The following is a 26,684-nucleotide window of genomic DNA, read 5'->3' as shown; positions in this document are numbered from 1 at the left end:
TGGTATTCGGATATCATAGATAAAATCTTCCTTCAACTAACACTTAAGAGGATTTAAGAGAAGCTATCAACTAGGGTGACTTAGTAAAATGGCTTACCTGTAGCTGGATCTCTTAGTATAAATACCGCCTTTTCTGTAACTTTTCCCATTCATTACCTACCTGAAGAGAGAGACAGCAGTCTCTGATATATAGTGCTTACTTTCTACATCTTGGCGTTTTAATGGGCTCCTTTAATTAGATGGCATTCTGTTGTAATAGAACAGTTTTACCAGTCACACACACACACACAAACACGCATATATATATATATATATATATATATATATATATATATATATATATATATATAGACACGCACACAACACCACACACATATATATATATAAATATATAATATATAATATATATATGTTATATATATATATATATAATATATATATATATATACCACAGTATACCTCTCGATTTTCTAACTGCTGGATCGTGCATGAAATTTGCTCCCATTCCACTGCCCGCTTCATATACAAACACAGGAGGCCCACTTGCGACACGTTGAACCCCCTACACATAGTACATATATTAGGGCTTGTGCCTTGTATGATAAGGCGCCCTATGAGGTAATGTTAGACTAGCGATAATCTTACGCTAAGTCGGTTGGTATTGCACTTCCATCTTCAATGGAGTGTCTGGGGGTTTGTAGATCATTTACGAAGTCGGTATTATCTTGTTAGTTATTACGACGATGTGTTAAACTCATGGTGAGGAGGTTCTTGTAGAAAACACAAGGTATAAAAATAGGTATATTCTTCTGAAGTTTTACATGATGAAGATCAGGTATGATTGTACAAGTCTTCTAATAACGATAGCTTGATCGCTTCTGCCAATGATGATGGCTAATCCTATTCCTCTACATGATAAAGCTTAGGTAAAGAGGTACAGGTCTTCTAATGACGATAGCTAACTCTGTTCTGCTGTCTACCATCTCTGTTACAAGTTATGAAGGAACAGACAGTAGTTCGAACATATGAACATACAATCCAAATGACATAGTTTCATACGAACACACAATCAAAATGAGACACGCTACAGATCACGTAGGCGGTAGTTGTCTCAAGCAGGGAGCTTGGACTGTTTCAAAACAAATGAATGACCACAGATGACGGCATGTCAACTTAGCCTACATACTTATTGTATACGTCATCTTTAGCGTCTCTAGTCTGATCACATTCCTGCAAGCAATCTGGTTGACCTCTTTAGTTTTAGACCTTTATATATATGGATTAACATTCCATATTTTTATTATGTAAACACTTACATTAGCTCGGTCAGCTACCAAAACCAACTACTGAATATTACTCAAACTTGACTTGCATTTGACTTATAGGAGTGTGATACAGACACTATGTGAATATATATTATATTATATATATATATAATATATATTATATAAGTAATAAAAATTCCATGGTATACATGAATTGATTCAAGTAGTAAAATATAAAACAATGATATGGTAAATAATAGTGATCACGTGATATATAATATACAGTTTTTTTCACTTCATCTCTTTAAGATACTTATGCTACAGGAAATACTAATGTACTCTGATAATTGCATAGAATGAAGATTAACATGATAAAAATCATATTTTAACTGATAAAAAATTTCATATATGAATTGATAAAATTATTAATGTTTATGCTGACTGATACGTTGATTTCTGATTCATTAATCAATATACTAACTCATATATAACTGCAGATAATGGTAAGATATAAGGTAACAGATTGATTATAGGCTACCTGATTTGTTTATACATATGTATATGGATTCATATAATTATGATTAATATATGTGCACTTTAAATAGATTCCTATTGCGTACACGCAAAGATATATTTAGATTCTGTTATTTATGATCATTTATATAAGAGATTCCTATTGCGTACACGCAAAGATATATTTCGACTGTTATTTATGATCAATTATATATAGGATACATGATACTTTATATATATAGGATACATGACCGAGGTTATACTACTTCACTTTTAACTAGCGTTCGAACAACTTTTCGTCCATTACACAGTTCCAGACAACCACCTATAGCCAATGAAACGGCCTTTTTCAATGGTTAAAACAAGGGGAAAATTTGCCTGGGCGGGTCCAACGTTCTATTTTGCGCTCATACTTATTCTCTGCATCCTAAGCTACACGATTACGTTCGCGATGAATAAAAAAACATCCCCAGCACGAGTCCTTCGCCAGCAAAGTAGAGTTGATCCTTCGGGTCGTAATTGTCGGAAGTATGTCCCTTTTTGTAGTCGATTCCGACAGCCGCCGGAGCATTCCGCATTAAAACGAGATTAACGACGAGATACGGTGTCGGTCGAAGAAGTCCATGAAATTCCTTTCACATTGTAGGCGGTTGTTACTTGACTGTAGTCGTCCGCTGCGACGAACGATTTTTTGAAGTTGCGATGTGAAACTCTCGTACTGCAGGATACTGTAACCAGGTTCCATTAATCAGCCTGCAAGTGAAATTATACTTGTCACAAGGGCAAAGTAAATTCAGACAACATCCAAATACGGGAGGGGAGAGAGCCATTTAGACCAGACTTAACCCACATGAATTCGCTGATATTTTGGAATTCAAAAGAGTCCGCTGTACAAACTTTTTTATCCATGGCATTAACAATGAGTGAACCTATCCAGGTCTATGAGGACTGTAAAAATATCCATAATTATAAAAAATAAAAAATAAACAGATATTCAATACGAATCCCAAAGAAAATTCGATATTACTGGTAGTAAGTTACTAGACAAAGAAGTGTGAAACGGAGCTATTTGTAAGATTGCCAGGCAACATAAGAGTCAAAGAGAAGATTAATCATGATTCTGTAGTTCTCTATGCTAACTGAAATTAAGTTGTGATAAAATCTGATCCTATGTGCCCCTAACAAAAATTTCATATTCAATTTTCTCGCGCGCATCCTCTGAGGTTAATTTTAAAAACTTTATTAATAGGTAAGAGATGCAACGAAAAAAACCCACTATGTAACTAATTTCTAAATAAACTTTGGGTTTTTCAAGAAAATGTGACATTTTCCCATGAATGTTTTACTTGAATTGTAATAGGCTAATGTTGCAAGTAAATATTTCATATATACATATCTTGATACTTCTAAATGTCTATGAGGTTCAGAAAAAAAAAATTAATTCATTTTGTTGTTATAGAAATTCTATTTCCTTATTTTGTGTATTAATTTTAAAATGATTGCAAGTTGCATTGCGCATACCGATAGACACTTGTACCCCCCCCTAACGTCTGCCTTGCCATGAGAAGTTCGGGCTAAGCATTCCTTTCTCCAGCAACCTGCTTTGCAATCGCGAGATGAAGCCTGTGTAAGCAGATTATTGAGGTTAAAAGGAACAAATGCTGATACGGCAATGATGACGTCGTCACTTGGCAGGAGATTGCTCTCAGCCAGCTAAGAGTTACGTTACTTGCTGTAATAAGTACGACTTTAGGATAAATTTTTGTTTCTTAATACTCGACCCACATGAGAAGAATGTCTGAAAAAAAAAACAGTACCAAAATTGAACAATATATTAGTTTCATGTTGGAAAACTGCATGATTATGTTAAATTAAATATTCCTTATTGAAACTAATGAAAAAGGTTTCCATACAAATTCTATATATATTATTAGCCCTGTATAAGATTCATATAGGATTATTCCATAGATAACATTTTCACTTCTAGACTTCCTGACTTTAAAATCTCTTTTATTTTATTTTATTTATTTATTTATTTATTATTATTATTATTATTGTTTTTTTTTTTCATTGACTACGAATATAAATCACCGGGACAGACAATATGTCAGTAGGTTTTGATATGTGTTTGAACTTTTAGCTTATTTGTCATTACTAAAGCGTTAAGTTAGAGTTCAAATCTTTACGCATATATATTTGGATATTTAATGGTTACGTTTTGCTTATTGATATTATCGTGATTCCTTTTTTATTATAATTTGTAACCCTTCCGACTTCTTACGGAGTGCATTATATTGACTCCACTTGTATCCATATTTATTTTATTTTTATATTATTTTATTTATATTTCGTTTTATATATATTTGATAAATTAATGGTGGCTTGAATATGTGGAAAAGTGTTCTAGTGGCGTACCGTATAAGGCTACTTGCGGCATCAATTCTATAGATACAAGATATAAATGATAAAGGTATTTAAAACCGCGAGAACCGCTATAATCCAGTTCGGATCCAATATCACGAGTTGTAACTCGTAAGACATTGACACTTCCTATTTAATTATCCGTTATTCTACCAAACCGATTGACTCTGGGCGATAAAATATACTATTGGTTTTCTTAATGGATAGGAATTCACACAACGTGTTAAGGAGATTATTATTGATTTACACCACCCGAGTCACAGATTATTATGTGTTGAATTCCATGTTTACTGATTTAGCACTCATAAATATTCCTAACGCACTCAATTGCCGGTGTTTGTTTTTAGTGCTATTAATATTATATAACGTGTCAAGGAACTATTGACACTAAGAAGTGTTTATTCCCTCTGTCAGACTCGTAACTCTGTTAATAATTCTAAGTATATTCTTTCAAGGATTGATTTGGCACAGGATAGGCCCTTAACTGACAGGTGTCTTAGTGTGTCCCTTGTTTTCATGACACGTGTTACAATCAGTTATGTGCTTTTTATATCTGTAAACATTGTAGGCCAGTAAAAACAGTGATTTGGCTTTCTGTGACATAGGAGGGAACCCTGGATGACGGAATGCAACCAGTTTATGACGATTGGTATGAGAGAGATTATTACTACTACCTGGTCGTTAGTCCTCTGCTGTGTTCTTCGGGTTTTCCTCGTCACAGACCTACATAGAACATTACATTTGATTACATTATTCTGATACACATACTATAAATATACTTTTGCTTTAGGGTTTCTGCTCGAAGTGTTTATTGTTTTTGCCTAGCCACTGACCCTGTTTCCGTTTCGAAGTGTTTATTGTTTGGTGTTTATTGTTTTGCTTATCGCTGTGACACTTGCTTTGTTCAGTTTGTAACAGTTCTGCGCTCCGACCCAGATATTCAATGCTCGCGATCTCTTGGGTTAAGGGATTTTCTTGTTTAGATACGGTTTTAACAATAGGCACGGAGTTTTTCTATATCTTTTAGTCCAATTAATGGTTCTTTGCTGTATGGTGCGGTGCGGGATTGCGGGATAATGCGTCAGCTATGATATTTTGCTTTCCCAGGTAGATATCTTATCTTGGCTCCAAAGACCTGAATGATCATTTGTCACCGAGTTCCTTTTGGACTGTGATTAAAGCCTTTGAAAAACTCGGTAAAGGACTCATGTTCAGTAAAGGACTTTATCAGGATAGCCATAGATTATGAACTTAAAATGTACTAGTGTTAAAGATACCTAGCCCTTCCTTGCCTATTACTGCATATTTACTTTCAGAGGGCTTTAGTTTACGTGAATAAAAAGCTATAGGGAAGAACTGTTTATCATATTACTGAAGTAGTATCCCTCTTACCCCTTGGTCTGAGGCGTCTGTTGCAATAAAAAAAAAAATCCTTATTTAAATCAGGGATTTTTTAAGTTAAGTGAGCTGCATTATTCCGCTTTTAAGATATCGAACGCCTGTTGATGCTTTTCAGACCATAATAAATCTACGCTCTTCTTCGTAAGAGCTGTTAAAGGAGCTGTCATGATTGAAGAGTTACATATTTACATACGATTGTAATACCCACTACAGCGCAAAAGTGCTGTATCCCCCTTTTACGTTAATAAGTACCGGAAAGTTATGAATAGCCGACACCTTACCATGGACTACTTTTAAGACCTTGACCAGACACATAAAACCTAGATAAACATGTTCGGTTTTAAAAAACTCACATTTAGATATTTTACTCTGAGATTATTTGTCTTTGTCTCTGTAGCACTAGCTCTACTTTATGTGAATGTACTTCTAAGGTATTAGAAAAGAGATTACAAGATCATCCATATAGGCATGTAGGTTTTATCCCCTAAAAGTCTCCAAACACTATATTGTAATTGGGGCGCAACGTAAGCCGGAGGCATACGTAAAAATTGATAATGTCCCCTGAGTGTGCTGAAAACGGTGTATGAGGTACAATCACTTAGGTAATGGTATCAGGTAAAAGCCTTTAAGTAAGTCCAAGTTGGTGAAAAAAATTTATTCTAACCTAACAGAGATAAGATGTCGTCGGTACATCGCACTGGAAACTATCGGGAGTCGTTTCCTTGTTTAAGCGACAGAATCTACGCAGATACGCCTAGTCCGATCTTTTATGGCATGACGTTTTGAGGGAAAATTATATGGGCTATTTGATTTCCTAATGGCTCCTATTACTAACATATTTCAACTTCGTCATTTATCTCTATTTTGAAATTGCAGTGAGAGTCTATATGAAGGTACGTATATAGCTTTATGTTTGTCCTTAGACCGTATTTTGTGTTAAATTACATCCGTTTTTCCCAGAGATCACTCGCTAGTGGAGAAACTTCCTGGTATTCAGGTAAAAGATAAAAAAAAATTTCTGCTGAATCACCTCTGCTTGAATGACTTTACTGATATTACTTTAGATAGATTATCAGAGAGATTCATCCACGACTGGGTTGGGCGGGATTAAAAGTTAGCAACAATAAAAGAAAATGCGATATATATGTATAGGTTTTTTGTGGATTACTATATTAACTTGTTTGCAGCGAGTCAACCGTGTCTAGGGCTTTGTTCGCGGAAATCGTTATATTTCAGAGTGTCGGGAAGGATTAAAATTTCATTTCCCAGCAAAGTCTTTTTACACGCACTAAGACATTCGAGGGTGCATGCTTTCTCGAGATTTTGCGTGCAAAGTACGACTGCGGTTGTGGAGAATTCTGTTGGGTCATTTGAACAATGTTACGATTTATGAGACAAATGTATTGTTCCTTTATATAAGTTATTATTTGATTAATTGTCTCTTTTTTTTTGTTTTCAAACTGATTTTGGTATGTTTGAAGGGTTTATAGGATTTTCCTTTGATAAACACGCCTTATTTTTGCAGGATGTAAGATAATATTTTGTGTATCCCTAGATGGATATCTTACAATTACACTAGATACAGATCAATGTTTTTTATAACTATAGAGGTATCTGTAAGCGCTCGCTTATCCGGACTTCTCATTAGGGAAGTTCGAACAACAGACGGTGAGTACGTAAATACAGGATATTATGTGTACTAAAGGAATAAACAAGATATTCTAATTTTTACGGCGCGTACAGTCGGGCTTTATCCACCATACTTATAATAACTTACGTATTAAAAAAAACGAAAACCTGCTCTGATTACTTTATACGGTCGTGTGTTTTCATAGGAAAAATCCTTTTTAATTCAAAAAGATATCGGTATGTATGAACCAACATCGCTTTTTCCCCACTCTGCTAGAGTCGCTTATTGTGTGGAATTTGCTTTGCTTTGAAAACGTCGGCAGTTTTGACTGACCTTGACCGCTTGACTAGGTGACACAGTCACCGAGTTTGCTTGTTTGATTCTGAACGGGCTACTGTTTCTATTTCTTTTTGTAATAATTAGGATCCTTCTCTTTATTACCATCGGCAACGTATTGTGTGTTTTTAGCATTATGTTGCTGGTTACGTATAAAGCAATGAATGACGAACTATTAGGAACTGAGCGATTACTAATAAGACAAGTTATCACTACTGCATTCAATATTAACTGTTTGTACTTTATTCTTTGCTAAAATTTGAAATAGTGAGGGATCCTGGTCAGCGCATTTAGCCTGATGAAAGTTTTTTACAGACATGTTATTCCTTGCAATCCAGCCATATTTTTAAAGTTAAGTTGAGTCATTGAGGTTCGATATTTTATTATAACTAAAAAACTCAAGGCTAAAACTGCGATCGGGACTTGCAAAGGAGCATTTATTGTCATGACCCGAAATAGTGTTACCTCTAATTTATATAGATTTGTACGGGTGTTCCACTTGTTTTGTGTGTTTTTCTAATCACTACGGTGCTTAACGACCTATCCATGCATCTGTATAAATACAGACGTCCACTGCGTAAACGCATATTCACTGTTTAATATGATTTGTTACGTAAGGGATTAATAATCACCCAAAATGCATAAAATTAACATAGTATATGATTATGATATTTCAGTAGAACTTCTGGAAACAGACACTCAATGATAAAAAACTCGCAGTAGCGAAATCTCAATGATGTAGATAATTTCTGTAAAAAAGTAGATAAGAATGTCTCGTAACTTCAGCCACAGGAATAACGAAATTCGACCTGCAAAGGAAACACTCAAAGTTACTCCAAATGAATAAAAAATTGTACTTAGCTTGCTTTTGTGGGAAGTCACGGTGTTCCGATAACGACACACGGCCTTGGTCCTCCTTCTCTATTTAGCGGATGACCTGGTTTGGCTTCAGTTTCCCCCGTGCGCGTTGTTTCGATGATTCGAGCCCTTGAAAGATCGATGCTGCAGACGCGTTCGGTTTGTTTCTTGCAGTGCCGGAAACGCTCACTAACGATGTTTTCTTGAATGATTCTAATGAGAGACGAAGCTTCCGTTGCCGTAGGAAAAGGACACGTCGGTTTTGTTTCTTGAAGTTATTCACTAAACGATGATACTAAGTTGCTTGACGAATCTTGTTGTTTTCTGAAGTCGCTCACTAACGATGATACTAGGTTGCTTGAAGAATCTGCTGCTTCCGTCGTCGTTGACTTCTTATGATACATGATTTATTATTCTGGTTTTTTCTTCGTAGGACGTTGTAGAGTTCTTCTGGTACGCTGGCCACCAATATTAGGCTTGTGCCTTGTATGATAAGGCGCCCTATGAGTAATGTTAGACTAGCGATAATCTTACGCTAAGTCGGTTGGTATTGCACTTCCATCTTCAATGGAGTGTCTGGGGGTTTGTAGATCATTTACGAAGTCGGTATTATCTTGTTAGTTATTACGACGATGTGTTAAACTCATGGTGAGGAGGTTCTTGTAGAAAACACAAGGTATAAAAATAGGTATATTCTTCTGAAGTTTTACATGATGAAGATCAGGTATGATTGTACAAGTCTTCTAATAACGATAGCTTGATCGCTTCTGCCAATGATGATGGCTAATCCTATTCCTCTACATGATAAAGCTTAGGTAAAGAGGTACAGGTCTTCTAATGACGATAGCTAACTCTGTTCTGCTGTCTACCATCTCTGTTACAAGTTATGAAGGAACAGACAGTAGTTCGAACATATGAACATACAATCCAAATGACATAGTTTCATACGAACACACAATCAAAATGAGACACGCTACAGATCACGTAGGCGGTAGTTGTCTCAAGCAGGGAGCTTGGACTGTTTCAAAACAAATGAATGACCACAGATGACGGCATGTCAACTTAGCCTACATACTTATTGTATACGTCATCTTTAGCGTCTCTAGTCTGATCACATTCCTGCAAGCAATCTGGTTGACCTCTTTAGTTTTAGACCTTTATATATATGGACTAACATTCCATATTTTTATTATGTAAACACTTACACATACACACACGATGCGATATTCACGGTTCACGTGAACCGATGCCGTAAGCAATTGCAACTCATAACACCTTATATATATATATAGATATAATATATATATATATATATATATATATATATATATATATATATATATATATGTGTGTGTGTGTGTGTGTGTGTGTGTGTGTGATCACATCACCATGATTCCTTATATATGAATTAAGCTATTAATGTCCTTTAATATTAATCTAATTCGCTCTACCTCAGAATTAATATATTTCCATATATGTTAACTGATGGGGAATATTTAGTTGATAATAATTTCGTCGGCTCCAGGGCGCGAACCTCGGAACCAAGAAATCAGGACGTACAGTGTAACGCCTTTAACCACAAGCATCATAGTTAGTTAGTTAGTTATTTTTATTGACAAGATATACAAAATATAAGTACAAACTTGTCCCAAAAAAGATACAATACAAAAAAATACAGAGTAGATAGCTATCTCTTCTTTTTCTGTAAGTACAAGGCCCATAATGACAAAAAAAATACAAACATCAAGTACACATTACATCAGCACATAATATCATATACACGAAAAAGTAAAGAAAAAAACATATCCACCAATAAACCTTGGCTTATTATTGTTAAGTCTCAAACACAACGCTTGCAAAAGAGAGAAAAAACCTACTTGAGAAAAAAAACATAAAACAGAAGACAAAGACGCATATTATTTATAACTAAGAAGAACTTCATAAACATATGCACACAAATCAGTAATATAATTACTTTCATTTAATAAAGTATTCAAAGACTCGTAACTTAAGTTTGGATATTTATGTCTACACGGCATTGACAGAGGACAATTGATGAGAGCGTGTGACTCGTCCTGAATAGAGCTATTATCACAGGCACACACCCTTAACTCTGGAGGAGTTCGGCTCCACCTACCCGTTTCTATACAAAGGTTATGGGACTTAACCGGTAATAAGCGACTGAAAGCTACGCGAATGTAATCAGCGACATATAATTTATCGGTATATAATCTATGAACTTCCAAGTTGGGATTCAGTTTGCTTCTGTAAGTAACATATTTAGTTGCTGAAGTTGGTCTATTTCTAATTGATGATACGATGTCGTCTAGTGGGTCAATTTGGTCATTAAAGGTTAGGGAATTTTGAATAAATCTGTACCCAGGGGAATCTGCATCCTACACATTCCCATATACAATATGAAAGGCTCATCCATATCAGGGTCAGACAACTTTGACATAAGAAAACGTTTCCGTTTTGGCCACAATGAATTTCGCTGGGGTATCCCAGACTCAACCAAACACAAATCTGTACAGGTATTTACCCTCACATCTAGCAAACTTTTGACTAAGTGATTGTAATTACTTATTGGTTTTGTAATACATTTGTTAACCATGTTTCTGACCCATAAAACAAGGATGAAGTCGCCGCTGCTTCAAAAACTTTCTTCTTAAAATAGAATGGCATCTTGGTATTCGTGTTACAAAATATTGAGAACTTGTTTAAGGTTGATTGCCAGTTAGGCTGATGTAAATGAGAGGCAAGTTTTCAACTTCCGTCATCTGTGAACCAAGTTCCCAGATAGAGATAATGGTCACAGTAACTCACAGTTTGACCTTGAGCTGTTATTGGCAACTGGTCACCTACATTCTTGTTTATCACGAAAAATTTGCTCTTCTTACCATTAAGCTGCATGCCATATTCATTACAGTAGTTCATCATAATGTCAAATTTTTTAATACACATTTCTCGAGAAGTGGCAACAATCACTGTGTCATCCATCAACAAAAGCACATGTAAACTACCCAAAAAACCATCGACTGGAATTGCATCTTTTAACATCCTAACCATTTTATCCATATAAATGACAAACAGTAAACAACTAGTGGGGGCTCCCTGCCGAACACTACAGAGCTTTCGATCACAGCTGTTCTTAAAACATTTTTAGTGTTACTGTACATCTCTTGAATTGCAGACAACTTCTTTCCCACATCCTAGTTCCTTCAAATAACTTATCATTTTTCTTCGGGGAACTCGATCATAAGTTCTTTACTGAAATCCACAAACATTATATACAGTTTTTTCTTCTTGAAGATAGCCAAATCTATTAACAGTCTTAATGACAATATTTGTTCTATACATCCTCTTTTCCTCTGTGCTCCAGCTTGACACTTATCTATACTGAACCATAATTTCAGTCTATTTAATAACAATATGTCATATATCTTACCTACAGTATCCATGATACTTATACCTCTATAATTCCCACAATCCATTCTGTTTCCAGATTTAAAAGTACAACAAGTTTACTGTATCCCCATGATAATAAATAATTTAAATTCAAGAACAAAGCATTAAACACGGCCAAGAAAAACATCAGCCACAAGGCGGGCAGGCGACGAACAATCCAGGGCACAGGCCACAGAAGCTCTTATTCATATTCACGTCTTTCCGAGCCTCGTCCAGCTCTTGTGGGGTAAAAGGGTCGTCAAGAACAGGGATGTAGGGGGCGTCATCAAGAGCACTTATACCTTCACTTTGATTATCATTATTACCTGGGTTTAAAAGTGATTCGAAATGAGTCTTGAATTTGCCGTCGTCTGGTTGCAATGTATTTGCCTCTAATATCTGTCCCTTCCAGTCTATAGCTCTCCAGATTGCTTTAGAATCGTTAGACTCAAGTAAACGCTCCCATCTAGGTTTTGTTACATCCCAATCAACACTTCTGCCCTTCACGTTACATTTTTCGGCAACTCTCCTGATCGTCTCTAAGCCTTTACTCATTATAGTTTCTATGTGGCCCCTGTCTATATTAGTCACATCAGGAGGTTGAATCTGACTCATGCACTGTACAAATTTATCAATATCAACATTGTTATGTGAAATAGTTTTTTTAATCAACCGATTATTATCATATTTTCTGCTCTTTCTAATAAAAATTTAAATGACAGATTTTTGACACCTGTGGCAAGCACCACACTTAAAGGGGCGTGATCAGACCCCCGTATGCCTTGATGCACTTCCAAACTTTCTAACAACCGAATACATTCTCCTGACATTATACACAAATCCAATTCTGATACCCATTCTCTCTTTCTATATGACAAATTTCCACCCATTTCTTTCCCTTTATATGAAAGATGATTCACCACAACCAACGATCTATGGTTACAAATGTCCAGAAGCTTCCGTCCATTGTTATTAACGTGATTATCTTGAATATTCTTATATACATAAGGAACACCGTCTTTATGACAATACTTGGATAGCCTACACGGGAATTAAATCTCCCATAACAACTATTTGTTCATAATTGTTCATCACAGACTCCAGATTACCAAATTGCAATACATCAAAGTAAGGAGAATCCTGTGGTGTAATGTATACACCACCGAGAAAGACACCTGGCCAACAAGACAACTGAACCCAAATTTGGCCTTCACAATCAAGCTTTACGTTTGTTATCAATCTCATGATGTTGCTTTTAACCAACAAAAGTACGCCACCCCTATGTTTGCCTTTCCGAGAAGGGTTGTGATATAAACAAAAACCTGGCACACTCAAATTACTTACTAATTTCGCTTCTAAAAGCCACACAATATCGTAATTCAAAACAAAACGAAAAATATCAGGATCCTGCAATTTATCTCTCACACCCGCAACATTCCAGGAACATATTTTATTTCATTTTTCCAAGGACCTAGAAAAAATTTACAATATATTTATCAATAACTACATTGTCTCGAAGAAGAACACGATTTTTTCCAGTCGTACCTAATATTAGTACCAGCATTTTCTGGCTTACTCTTCTCTTCTCGTTCTCTCTCTCTAAGTCGAGCCATCTCCTTCCTTACTGCTGGATGTAGGTCCTTCTTGATGAATATTCTAGCAAAAGGTCCGTCACAGTTCTTCAGATTTTTTGCTTTCTCCAAGATATGGTTCCGTTGTTGCTGGTTGTTAAGCACGACAAGAATGGGTCTATTACGTCGATCGTTCTCCTTTCCAAGACGTCTTATCTGCCACTTTTCCGGCTCCATTCCCATGTCGTCTGCATAGCCAGTTGCCTCGATCACCTTCCTAACCTTGGCAGCATCGTCGTCTCCGATCTCGTCGCTGTTCTCTGATAACCCAGTTACAACAATATTTCTGCTTCTTTCTCTTGCATCAACTGCTTCTAAAAACCTTTGCTGCTGGCTTATAACCTTGTAAGCTTCGTCCAGTCGGGCTGAGAGATCCTTAACCTCTTGTTTAATTGCCTTTACTTCACTGATTTCGCCTCTGAGTAGCTTCAACTCATCCAGTATCTCGGTATTGGATGGCTCTTGATTTCTACTGGCATTAATCATTGTGCTTAAAGCTTCTTTCAACTGAGGATTGGTAAGTTTGCTTAACTGGTGTTGTGATAATGCTGTCACGGACTCCACACTGTCATAGGTAGGCATTTTTCCTGAATTTCAGCACTAGGCCCAGTGCTTAAACTCGAGTTTATTAAGCAGCGTTGTCAAGGACGCGAGGCGTTGCTATGGCTACTGCGCATGCGCAAAAAATCTAGAAACTGAACGGGGGGCGTGTAGCATGAATTTCAAAATTTTTCTCCTCAAATTACGGCTAAGTCCAATATAGACTAAACTGCTTTCTCACGTCTAAACAACCACTGGACATTCATGCATTCGGAAATAGGTTTCAATGCTTACAGAACCTTGTAATTTCCTTCAAATCTCGACAGAACATCAGAGCTTCCTTAGCCTGTTTGTTTATGTCCCAAACGCCATCTACATACATACATGAGTCACACAACACGCACAGTCCTAGAATACACACGCATACACACACACAAGCACACACACGCACACGAGTCAGACAAGCAAAATGACGCAGCCTATAAAAGTCAACCGAATCAGCTTCTGTTTCGGAGGAGATTAATTACGTCTGAGCGTCATAGAACTTTTCCGGCCTTGGTATTATTATTAATATTAATACGAAACTGGGCACCGGGGTAGGGGTGGGGGAAAGGACAGGGGAAAGGGGAGGGGGGAAAGGGAACAGGCAAGGAGAAGGGGAGGACACATAGGAAAAGGGGAGGGGAAAGGGGAGGGGGGAAAGGGAAAGGGAACAGGCAAGGAGAAGGGGAGGACACATAGGAAAAGGGGAGGGGGAAGGTGGAGGGGAGAGGGAACAGGCAGGAGAGAGAGAGGAAGAGTGCGAGGGTGGGGGGAGGGGGAGGAAGAGGAAATGGGAAAGGGAGGGGGAAGCCGAACTGGGAGGAGGAGGGAGGAGTCCAGGGAGAGGGTGAGGGGCAAAGGGCAAAGGAAGAAGGAGTGGGAGGAAGACAGGGGGAGGGGAGAATAGGGCAAGGAACGGGTAGAGGAGAGCAAGGGAAGGAGGAGGAGGTAGGAGAGGGCAGGGAAAGGGAGAAGTAGGAGAGGTCAGGGGTATGGAGAGAGAGAGAGAGAGAGAGATGGGGGCAGGAGAGAGAACCCCCTGGGGAAGAGGGGCTTCATGGTGGTAGGGGTGGTGCTCACGGAACAGATATCATTTACCGTTTTGTCATGACGAATTTGAATATATGTCACAAACAAAGGAACGTCAATTTATCGCATTATTACGCGAAGCCCAAAATCAATCGGCCAGAGACGAAGTGGTCTTTTTTAGGCCTTAATATAGGCCCAGATTCGTCGTTGTTAATCACGCTTGGGCTTATGCAAATGATTTGGCTCTCTTTTTCTCCATTTCCGGGTCAGGGACTGTTACGTCGCCATGAACACAAGGTCACAGGTCGGCAAGTAATTAACAAGATAACAATTAATAACAATTGCGTTTTTTTAATAAAGACCGTGTGTATGTGTATGTGTGTGTGTGAGAGTGCGCGCGCATGTGCACGGCATTCAAAATAAGTATCAGTTAAATGTTGCCACAGTAAGTTAGTTCATTTATTATTATTATTAATTTTATTAAATGAAACTATATTTCATAGAAAACCAACTCATAGAGCAATACACAAATAATAAAAAACAATACAAAAATACCATAAATAAAGGCAAATTAACGTACAAATACTTATTTGTCAACAAAAACTGCAGAACAAGTCCTGGAAACTAAGGCAAGGGAAATATTACTTTGAAGTAATACTATGGCTCCTCTCGAATTTTCAAGTTTCGGCGAGGTAATATTTTAGCCCCTCTAAAGCTTCCAAGTTTACTTATAACTTACGAATTACATAATGAATAAAGTTAAAATTAAACCAATCGTATTTATATCCATCAGTTTTAATTGCTAATTTTGTTGCCTCTCATTTTTTGTCACTTTTGTCTTAATCATCTTGTACTAGTATTTAAAATTTCATTATTTTTTTCATGAATTTCCATGTACTTCTGCCTGTCTTTTTTTCTGTCTGCTGTCTGATGACGGGCATGGTAACCTCTAAGGCTTACAAGTAAATAAATAAAATATTCTCCTAGACTAGTAATATTACCTGTAATCACGATGCAACTTCAAGTATATATATATATATCATATATATATATATATATATATATATATATATATATGTATATATATATATATAATATATATACGTTATATATATATATATATAAGACAGAAAACGTTGGCGCAAGCAGGCCACAGCATATGAAAGGACAGGGTGACAAGACGACAAATTTAGAAGGAATCTCAAGTCTGCAATTGAAAAACACTATAATATGTTGCAAGTTATTTTAATTCCAAAAAATCCCCTTACAATAAGATCACTTTTCAAATTTAAAGACAGACTCTGCCCAATATTGCAATCTTCAGTCGTATATAAATATACTTGCCCCAGATGTGATTTGGGGACTTACGTGGGTTCGACTAAACGATTGCTAAAAGTCAGAGCTGATTCACATAATGGTGTAAGTCATCGTACTGGCTGCAGAGTGTCCAATCCAGAATTTTCAAATATCAGAAATCATGCAAAAATTTGTAAAACCGCCATCAATTATACTGATTTCTCTGTCTTGGGCCAAACAAGCGTTTACACGAACTGCTTATATTAGAGTCGTTGTTTATTAAGCAGTTGGTGCCCAAGTTGAACTCACACACCTCCTCTGTACAGTTGTATCTGGGTTGAACCGGCTTTCTTCGCTGCTTCTCCCTTCTCTCCTAATCACTCAGTCTTCAACTTTTTAGTCTAGCAGGTGCTTTTAAATTGCTTTCATTTTATGTATGTTTTTTGTATATTTTTTGAGACTCTTAAAGTCAAAGTTATGTTTCATGTGTTTTTAATTTGTGTTGTTTCTCTTTTAGCCTTGATGATGTAACTATGTGTTACGAAACGCGTCGGCAATAAATGTATTATCACCTGATGACCGGCTATCTCCTTGTCACCCTGTCCTTTCATATATATATATAATATATATATATATATATATATATATATATATATATATATATATATAACTGCTTGCCTATGGTGCCTCTCTCTCTCTCTCTCTCTCTCTCTCTCTCTCTCTCTCTCTCTCCACGCAAAACAAAGTCTGACAAATGTCACTTAGGATTAAGGCTACTTAGCCTTCATTAACATATCCATTTCGGAATCATTCAGCTCTCCACACTGCGCATGCGCGGGCCTCACCGTCATTATTTCCTTCTCCGAAGCGCTATATCCGTTCAACCTTTGGCATAACTTTAAACCAAAGAGCAGTTTTGCATCACAAAACGTAAAGCAAAATAGAAAATCCGGCTGGTTTCCCTTTGAACCATTTACGTTTCATTATGACGACAATAGTCAGCATTTAACTGTAAAGGTATAAAAGCCATGACGAGAGGCTGTCATACAAAATTTATTTTGAATAATGAAAGTGTGGGTTATATATATATATACATTTATACACACACACACACACACACACACACACATATATACGTATATATATATATATATATATATATATATATATATATATATATATATATATATTGTGATGAAGTAGCCTATGGGTCAATATTTTCGTGGGTGCCTTCACAAAATTAATAAAAATAACACTATGCTTAGATTCCACAAACAACACATACATTAAGACAATTACTGAGTGATGACCTGCTCAAATACAAATGTGAGTTACACTAACGAGCACGAGAGAGAGAGAGAGAGAGAGAGAGAGAGAGAGAGATTTGAGAGCAATGCTCCACTCTAACACACGCCACTACGTCTCAAAAGCGAATGATAGTTTTATATGCGTAATTATGCGTATCAGGGTGAATGGGTGTAGTTGAGTGTACACGTCCCAGACGAAAACATACTACGTCATCTCTATAGGGATATTGAGTAGGAATGAACAAGGCCCCTTGTTTAGCTACAGGCCAGATTGGAACTATAAAAAAATTAGCTTAGGTAAGGTATTCTCAAGATGTGAAAAACAACCCTCTTCAGAGGCTTACATATAAGCGCTTACTCTTTCTCTCTGTCTTACGTATGTTTCAAAATGAAAAGTTGCACTTCTTAATATGTGTTATCTTTATAAGTGGGAATCTGAACACAAAAACATACATTTCATAACATGATACACAGGTTCTGAGGTGAATTAATCATATTACTAAAATTATAATTGCATTGCAAAACTTACATTATAAGAATATATATATATATATATATATATATATATATATATATATATATATATATAAGTCTATCACATTACGTGATTCATTTACATATATCGAACTACTAATATCCTTTGATATCTACTTCGCTCTACCTCGGAATTAATATATTTTCATATATGCTTAACCGAGGGGGAATTTAATAAGCGATAATAGAATTGGCGATCGACAGGCGCGAACCAGTGACCTCTCAATTCCAAGACTGGGAGTGAAGCCTTAAACCACCCCGTTTAAGGCTTCACTGCCAGTCCTGGAATTGAGAGGTCACTGGTTCGCGCCTGTCGATCGCCAAGTCTATTATCGCTTAATAAATTCCCCTTCGGTTAAGCATATATGAAAATATATTAATTCCGAGGTAGAGCGAATTAGATATTAAAGGACATTTGTATTTCGATATATATATATATATATAAAAGAATAACTTGATCACGAAGTATATAAAACGTGATGCTATGTATAAATAAAGGTTTTGTCTTTCATTTTCCTCCGTGGCAAAACCTTTATATATATATATATATATATATATATATATATATATATATATATATATATATATATATATATATATATATATATATATATATATATATTCGCATGCATCACTTCATGACGCTCGCATTTTTCGACATCGTTCAATTTTCTCCAAGCAAAAGACATGTACAGTAAGACAAAGCAAAAATTGTGGGTTGTTTTTCACTACAGAAATTTCAGGTGTTTTGCCCGGAGCTCTTTTCTGCCTTAAGATAGGAGCGGCACAAAAGAGTGCCAAGAAAAATTAAACCAATTCATCTTGCTGTCAAAAAAATTATAGATACTCCCAGATGCCTCCCCTTTTACCCCTTAATATCATCATAAATCAGGTTAGTATCAAAATAGGCCCAGCTTAGCTTTGTTTCCCTTAAAATCCACTCCGTAGTCTTGAAATTTTCTTCTGAGATACTGTGAATACAACAAAGCAACACACCTAGAGAATCCCCTGAGAATTTTCGGATTAGCAGCGGCATTCCCTTTGAGAATACCTGCATTGCCATTGAACTTTTGACCTGACCTTAACCTTTTCACACCTAGTAACTCTGCTCACACTCTCCTCAGCAATGCCCCATCCATTGTTGTTCTTTTGAGACATTCGTTTCTGTCGAAATATTGTTCTCTTCCAGCATTCCCTAATAGATTCCAAAGATCCTCCCTTGACTGAGACCGCCAATCGAAAACATCCAAGATGCCGGCCACAGACAAATGGTGATATAAGGGCCCAGGATCACCCTTACAAATCAGTAACGTAGGTTTCTACAGACGAATACAGTAGGGAGCCATAAAGGAGAAAAGCTGTACAGTTGGAACCTGTCTCTAGTCACAATAGACCTACGCCCTTAGCTAACACTTGGACTCAATTGTCCACCCTTAGCGTTGAGAGACTCATCTGGCCCAGTACCTTGTCTTACACTAGACGCCTACGAAACCTTCCTAAACAGACTCATACTCCAGGTGAATCCCAAACTCACCACCATAGCCAACACCTCCTACCATCAGCCTTGTGCTTTCAGCCTATCTAGTCGCCCCTACTTACTCCCTTCATTGGCAGCAAGACGATCCCAGCTTCCTCAGCCTTCATCCCCATTGGCTCACACTACAACAAACATCAAGTCTACTAACATATCAGGTAATATGCCGAGAGCACTGTATTTTCAATTTAAACCAGCGTCTGTAATTTCAGCTCCCATCCTAACCAAATTCTTCATTTCCACTCCTATATCCTCAAAATAGACTCTGTATTTGCTTTTCCCCAAATTCCATTTCCAGTGAATCTTGACCTAGTGCATAAGTGATTCTAGTTGTTTTCTTGGTGTCAAGCTGTCGAGTACATATTTTTGCTCAAAACCAAATATGGAAGTTAATACAACTGCTTTGCGCTTGCACCTCAAAAGTAAAGTAAATTCTGTGCAACATCCCTAGCCTCAGTCACAACAACTCTGAATATCTTGCAGATGTAGCAGCAGTGCTGTTGTGTCTACCTGTGTGTCAGTCCACGGTTATTGAACAGAAACAATTTCGAAACGAAAAGTGATCACAGATGCTGTTATTTGAGTGTTATTTTATCTCTAGCTGCTCTATGTCAGACCCGGCAAAGGAAATACTGTTTTACTCTAAGAGTTACCTTTAGGATTAGTTCTAGCTATTTTTGTTAATACTTCTTACCTGGAGTGGAACTAGTCAGTTATTGTAACCCTGTAGCTTGCAGTGCCATGGGGTTCAATAGAAGCCACTGTAATATCCCTTGCATTTTAGTGAAATTATACTTAAATTTAGTGGATGTTTAGTGTTTTCTTTTGTACTAAATTTTGGTAGTTAGTATATCTTCTACAGTGCTAAATTGACTACTTTCTGTTCGCTGTCATCCTTTTTTGTTGGCCCTACATAGTCACTGATTCTGTTATCACATTATACAGGCATCCTAATTGAGCCAAGTCATTGATCTAGTCAATCAATTGAAACCTCAACCCTTGGACCCAATGAAATCGTAGTTGGACTAAAAGGACCTCATTCAAAGTGGATGGTATCTAGTGGAGTTATTCATTCAAAAATGTTACATGCTTTTCAGTCCTCATTATGAGTATCCATGAAATGACCGAAGAGGTAGGCTAGTGTGTGTGCTGGCTTCATGATCTTTTAAATACAGCTGGCGCCTACCTCTTCGGGCATTTCGTGGATACCTGATAATGAGGACTGTTTGTCCTTGAAAGCTTGTAACTTTTTTAATAAATAACTCCACTAGATACCATCCACTATGAATGAGGTCCTTTTAGTCATTGTACTATTGCACAGAATAATAGTGTTTTTGATAAGTTAATATATTTATATATATATATATATATATATATATATATATATATATATATATATATATATATATACATATATATACATATATATATATATATATATATATATATATTAACTTATCAAAAACACTATTATTATTGCACAGAATAATAGTGTTTTTGATAAGATAATATATATATATATATATATATATATATATATATATATACACATATATATACATATATATATACATATATATATATATATATATATATATATATATATATAATACATGTGCCTGAATACTGTGGGTGCCTGTGATCCAGTGGGAAAAAAACTTCTGCCGCACCATTAACAGGCACAGGGTAAGATGGTGATTTAGGTACATTTGCAAAATTCTCCAGACCTTCAGTTGAAAGAGGCAGAGTATAATGTATTTGGTGCCTAATCGACTGTGGTGGGCCAAATCAGGATGACGAGGGTCACGTGGGTTGTAACCTCATCCTGAAAAAACATGCTCAGACCCAGAGGGCCACATCTAGTGGCACTGCCCTTGGTAAGTGGCAAAAGAGGAATGGTGCCTCGCTGGGTATTGAGACCACACAAGAGTGGCAGTGCAAGGTGATTTAAACGAAAGGGTTGATCGCAGAATAAAAGATGGTATTTTGGAGAGATCTGGAATTCTAGAAGTCAATGAGACTGGAGAGTCTTCTGGAAAAGCACTTGGACAAGGTATTGGTTAAAGGAATGAATGGTTTACGCAGAGCGAATAATGAGTTGTTCTGCAAGGAAGGAAATGTGGAAAAAGATTAATGGGCTTCAATGAAAGATGTCATTTCAGAGATGCAATCTGGAGGTTGTACAAATGTACACACATACACCACGCACACATTATGTGTCAGCAAAATGCACTATGCTATATGTCAAGCTTCCAGCTAGTGTACATAAAATGTGAAAATACGGAAGAACATTAATTCATCAAGAAAAAATAAAAAAACTCTTTAAGTTTTCACCCAGCTCCAGTGAACTTGAAGTCACTCAAGCATCAAAATAAATATTACTACCATTGGTGCAAACAAAAAATTCACCAATTTTAAACGAACTACTTGATTCATTTCTTAAGCATTTAGACAAATAATGATCCAATTTAAACGTTAAATCTAAAGGCAGAAGACAAAATTAAATGTCGAGGCAAAATACAAAAGTAAAATCTAAAGGCAAAATACAAAACTAAATACGCACGTTAACCACTGCCTCGTGTTGAACCTTTTGGAGACCAGTTATCTAAATGGGAAATCAGCTTTCAAAAGCAGATTTCCGGAGAATCGCCTCCATGAGAGCATTGCAGGAATAAATACATTCGACAACAACAGAGACAGTAGCTGCCACGACCTGTTTACCCCAGCAGCTTTTCCTAGACTTCAAAGCGCCATCTTTTTTCCAGTATTCATTAACGATAAATACATTTGCATTGTTTTTTATACACGCCCTTGTGATCGACAACGATCACGTAAAGGGTATTAAACTTCCCCCTCCCCCACCCCTCTTTCATGAAGGGTACAGAGCAATTAACCTTTTCCGAATACTTAAAACAAGCGAGGAAATCAAAAAGCAATCTAATGTCACAGACAGACAGGGTTCTTCGTCAACATTAATTGGTCGGATCAGAAATTTGCAGAGATTTAAAGAAAATGAATAAATGCTTGTTGTGACACTCAATTAGCTCAAGGACAACATATGTAAGCATTTATCCTAAAACAAATAAAAGTGGAAAATCAAATCAGATGACAAGAGGGGGGAGGAAGGGGAGGCTGAGGTTCCAAAGCAGCAAACACACCCACACACAAATACTCTTATGTCCTTTTTCTTCACTGATGATGAACCAACACATTTCGACAATTTATCTTCAATGACGCCCACTCCGCTCTCGCACCCATCTACGATGACGAGTTTGTTTTCCCCTACAAGCATTGCACCTGAAATGAAGTCATTTCACTTATAAACACGTCAACAATGCGCTGTAGTTTCTTCGGCGCAATCGAGTTTTCTGTACAGCGTATTATCAAGGCCACCGAAAACAGATTTATCTTTCGGTGGTCTCAGTATATGAGCCCGCCGCCTATAAAACTCTCAGCCGGCCTTGGTGGCCTGTGGTGTTGCGTTGCCAGAAGCACGATCATGGCTATCTTTAACTTTGAAGAAAATTAAAAACTACTGAGGCTAGAGGAGTGCAATTTGCTATGTTTGATGACTGGAGGGTGGATGATCAACAAACCAATTTGTAGCCTTCTGGCCTCAGTATTTTTTAATATCTGAGGGCGGACAGAAAAAGTGCGTACGAACACTTAGTTTTCTTTTACAGAAAACTAAAAAGGGCACCTGTCACTGGTTCGTTGTGTTCTTTAACCAATCAAGAACGAAGCCATTGTGTGAAAACGGTTAAGCATTGAGAACAAGTCTACAATATCAGGCCAAAGGGCCCCTGCAAATAGAGGGCCAATCACTGTAACAGTTTAAAATGGTTCAGAATGATGTATGGTGACGTGGCAAGGAATATAAAATTTGGGCCCAAGGCAAAGCGCTGGGACATATGAGATTATTCTACATTGAAAGGGAAATTGGGAGTGAAACGGATTGCACGGTGTAACAGGAGGAAAACTCGCAGTTGCACAACGAAACAATTGTTAGGAGAGGATGGAAAGTAAGGTGGAAGGAATGGGGAAATAAATGGAAGTACACTAAAAGGAATGAATGCGACTGCAGCTAGGGGCGGAAGGGACGCTGCCAAGAGTCTTCTTAAGTAGTACCTAAGATGCAACGCGTGAGGTACACTGATGGAACTAACCCCCTGAGGGTTATATGGTGACGTAATGGGTCTACTATCTATAATGCCTACGGCAGTGTGATGATGTCATCTACTGGTAAACTGGTTTCAGTTCTATCTCTTCGTGTTACTGTTATCCTTTAAGGCATTCGGGTTGCTTTAAAGGAAATTTAACCTGTACAGAAGGAAGTGGTCAGGGAAAAGGTCAAGTATATCCTAGTTTTACCAGACCACGGAGCTGATTAACAGCTCTCCTAGGGTTGGCCCGGAGGATTAGATATATTTTACGTGGCTAGAAACCAATTGGTTACTCAACAACAGAACCTACATCTTATTGTGGGATCCGAAACACATCGAGAAATGAATTTCTATCACCAGAAAGAAATTCCTTTAATTCCTTGTTGGCAGAGCAGGGGAATCGAACTCGGACACTGAGATCGGTTGTCGAGCATGTAACCGACTCGTCCAAAGAGGAAATAGGGTTCAGAGAAGCACTGAGGAAAACCAGTTTCAATGGAAAAGTAACAACTTTGTCGACGGGGCTTGATCAGCGAGTGGCTGCATACTGAATAAACAAAGATGACTTTAGCCACGCAACAGAGAGAAGCAGAACTAAAAGATCAGCTGTAAAACCACAAAAACAACTTAGTCACGCCGTGTTTCCTGAACCTCGCATTATGAAGAAGACGCGGTAGGCTTCCCGAAAGAATGATTCTCAAACTTTCCCTTTTCAAAGATCCTTGGCCTAGAAGTTATTTAGACCGATAAGACTAGTTATCCCACCGCATGAGCCGAAAAATAACAGAGCCTGATACTTCCATTTCAGTAAACTTTAGACACTAACCTCGGGAGGATAAGGAGAAGGGCAGGGAAGAGTCCATCTCCACAGCAGGAATTTGCAGTAGACCTGCAGCACAGACATCGTTTAAATACGTGTGCGACAAAGGGGGAGGGGGGAAGAAGGGTATGAGCTTAACATAAATCGTAAGATTCCTCAGAGGGCAAAGAACGACTGAATTACGGCTCAACTCGTTACTGTACTGAAAAGGGGATTAAATTGAACACAGTCACTTCCTAGGGGACCACATCTCTTAAACCAAGATATCTACTGAGGGAGCACAGCTGTGGGAATTAATGAATCACAATGGAGCACCACACAGAGGCTGATGAAAAAAAGGGGGAAAATAAAAGCAAATAGACTTAGATTGCGTCCACAGATTCGTACTGCACCTTTATCCTGGGATATTGCTCCGTGATAGAGTAGACGAAAGGCGCAGAGAACTCCAAGGGCGGTGATAAGGGCAAGGCCTGCCTCATGAGCCTTGAGGGCACCCAAACACGTGCATGGGGAGGGGCGTCAGGCGTGAAGCCGAACTAGGTTTTGGATGCCCGATCTGATCCGGGCTGCGATCTGAGCGGAAGACCGATTCCCTTGTGCTGGTTGGTCTTGCTATTTCGGCTGACTTATTTCTCGGATCTTGGGATCATCGTCTCAATAGTTCTGGAAAAGTACGAACTGGGGCAGCACAGGAGAGACAAAAGAGAGATGGGATGCACGAGAGAGAGAGAGAGAGAGAGAGAGAGAGAGATAGAGAGAGAGAGAGAGAGAGAGAGAAAGGGCACTCAGTGTTCGTGTTTTGCTAAATGTCATTTTTTCATGAGGAAAGCGAGGAAGAGTCCTTAAATGTATATATATTATATATATAATATATATATATATATATATATATATATATATATATATATATATTATATATATATAATTCAAATTGCCACAGTGCCCTCTTAACTTCTCAAATTCTTTGCTGTATGTGCCGGACATCATGATTTCTTCATATTTCTTTGAAGTTGGATCTCAAGGCTTGTAGTGACAGGCGTATACAAAAAAGAGCAAAGAATTCGAGAAGTTAAGAGGATACTGTGACTATTACAATTACACATGCATCTGGTAAAAATGACCAGTAGATTCTATACATTATATACATTTATATTCATATGTTTGTGTGCATTTATATATATATATATATATATATATATATTATAGATATATAGTATATGTATATATATAGATATTATATATATAATATCTATATATATATATATACTATTATATAAATATATATTATATTAATATAATGACTCTTCCTCGCTTTCCTCTTGAAAATATGACATTTAGCAAAACACGAACACTGAGTGTCCTCTCTCTCTCTCTCTCTTGTGCATCCCATCTCTCTTTTGTCTCTCCTTTACTCAAAAATCGTGCATGTTCGTTCGACGGAAGAAACCGTTCAAAATGTTTCTACGCAAAAAAAAAAAAAAAAAAAATTACACAATACCATAAAAGATATAACTACCGTATCAGAGAATTACGAGAATGTGTCTGCAAAATACAAGAGCACACCAACATGAGACATGCTTCGACGCGAGTATATATAATATATATATATATATATATATATATATATATATATATATATTATATATATATATATATATATATATATATATATATATATATATATATATCTATCTTCTTCCGTTGTACCTGAAGATTGGTGTAACTGCAGTTGTTTTTACTAAGCTTCTTTTTTTTAGGTTTTTAAATTTTTTCTATTGTCGTTTTAAGATCCTGATTTTTGCAGTAATTTTAATGTTATTAACTCTGTCATTTTGCAGACTGATGATACACATAGTCACGTGGGAAACGTTTCTACAAAAATAAATCTTCTTTTAAACATCCATTTGTCTTCGGCTT

General features: G+C 37.0%; 1 protein-coding gene across 1 annotated transcript in view; it reads right to left on the bottom strand.

The window, feature by feature from the left end:
- LOC135206653 (probable ATP-dependent RNA helicase DHX34) overlaps positions 1–26,684 on the bottom strand; it is a gene marked incomplete in the record, with an annotated part of 314,170 nt that overhangs the window by 182,858 nt on the left and 104,628 nt on the right.

Source organism: Macrobrachium nipponense, chromosome 31 (assembly GCF_015104395.2).
Source record: "Macrobrachium nipponense isolate FS-2020 chromosome 31, ASM1510439v2, whole genome shotgun sequence".
Lineage (NCBI taxonomy): Eukaryota > Metazoa > Arthropoda > Malacostraca > Decapoda > Palaemonidae > Macrobrachium > Macrobrachium nipponense.
This window is presented reverse-complemented; position numbering and strand designations above follow the sequence as displayed.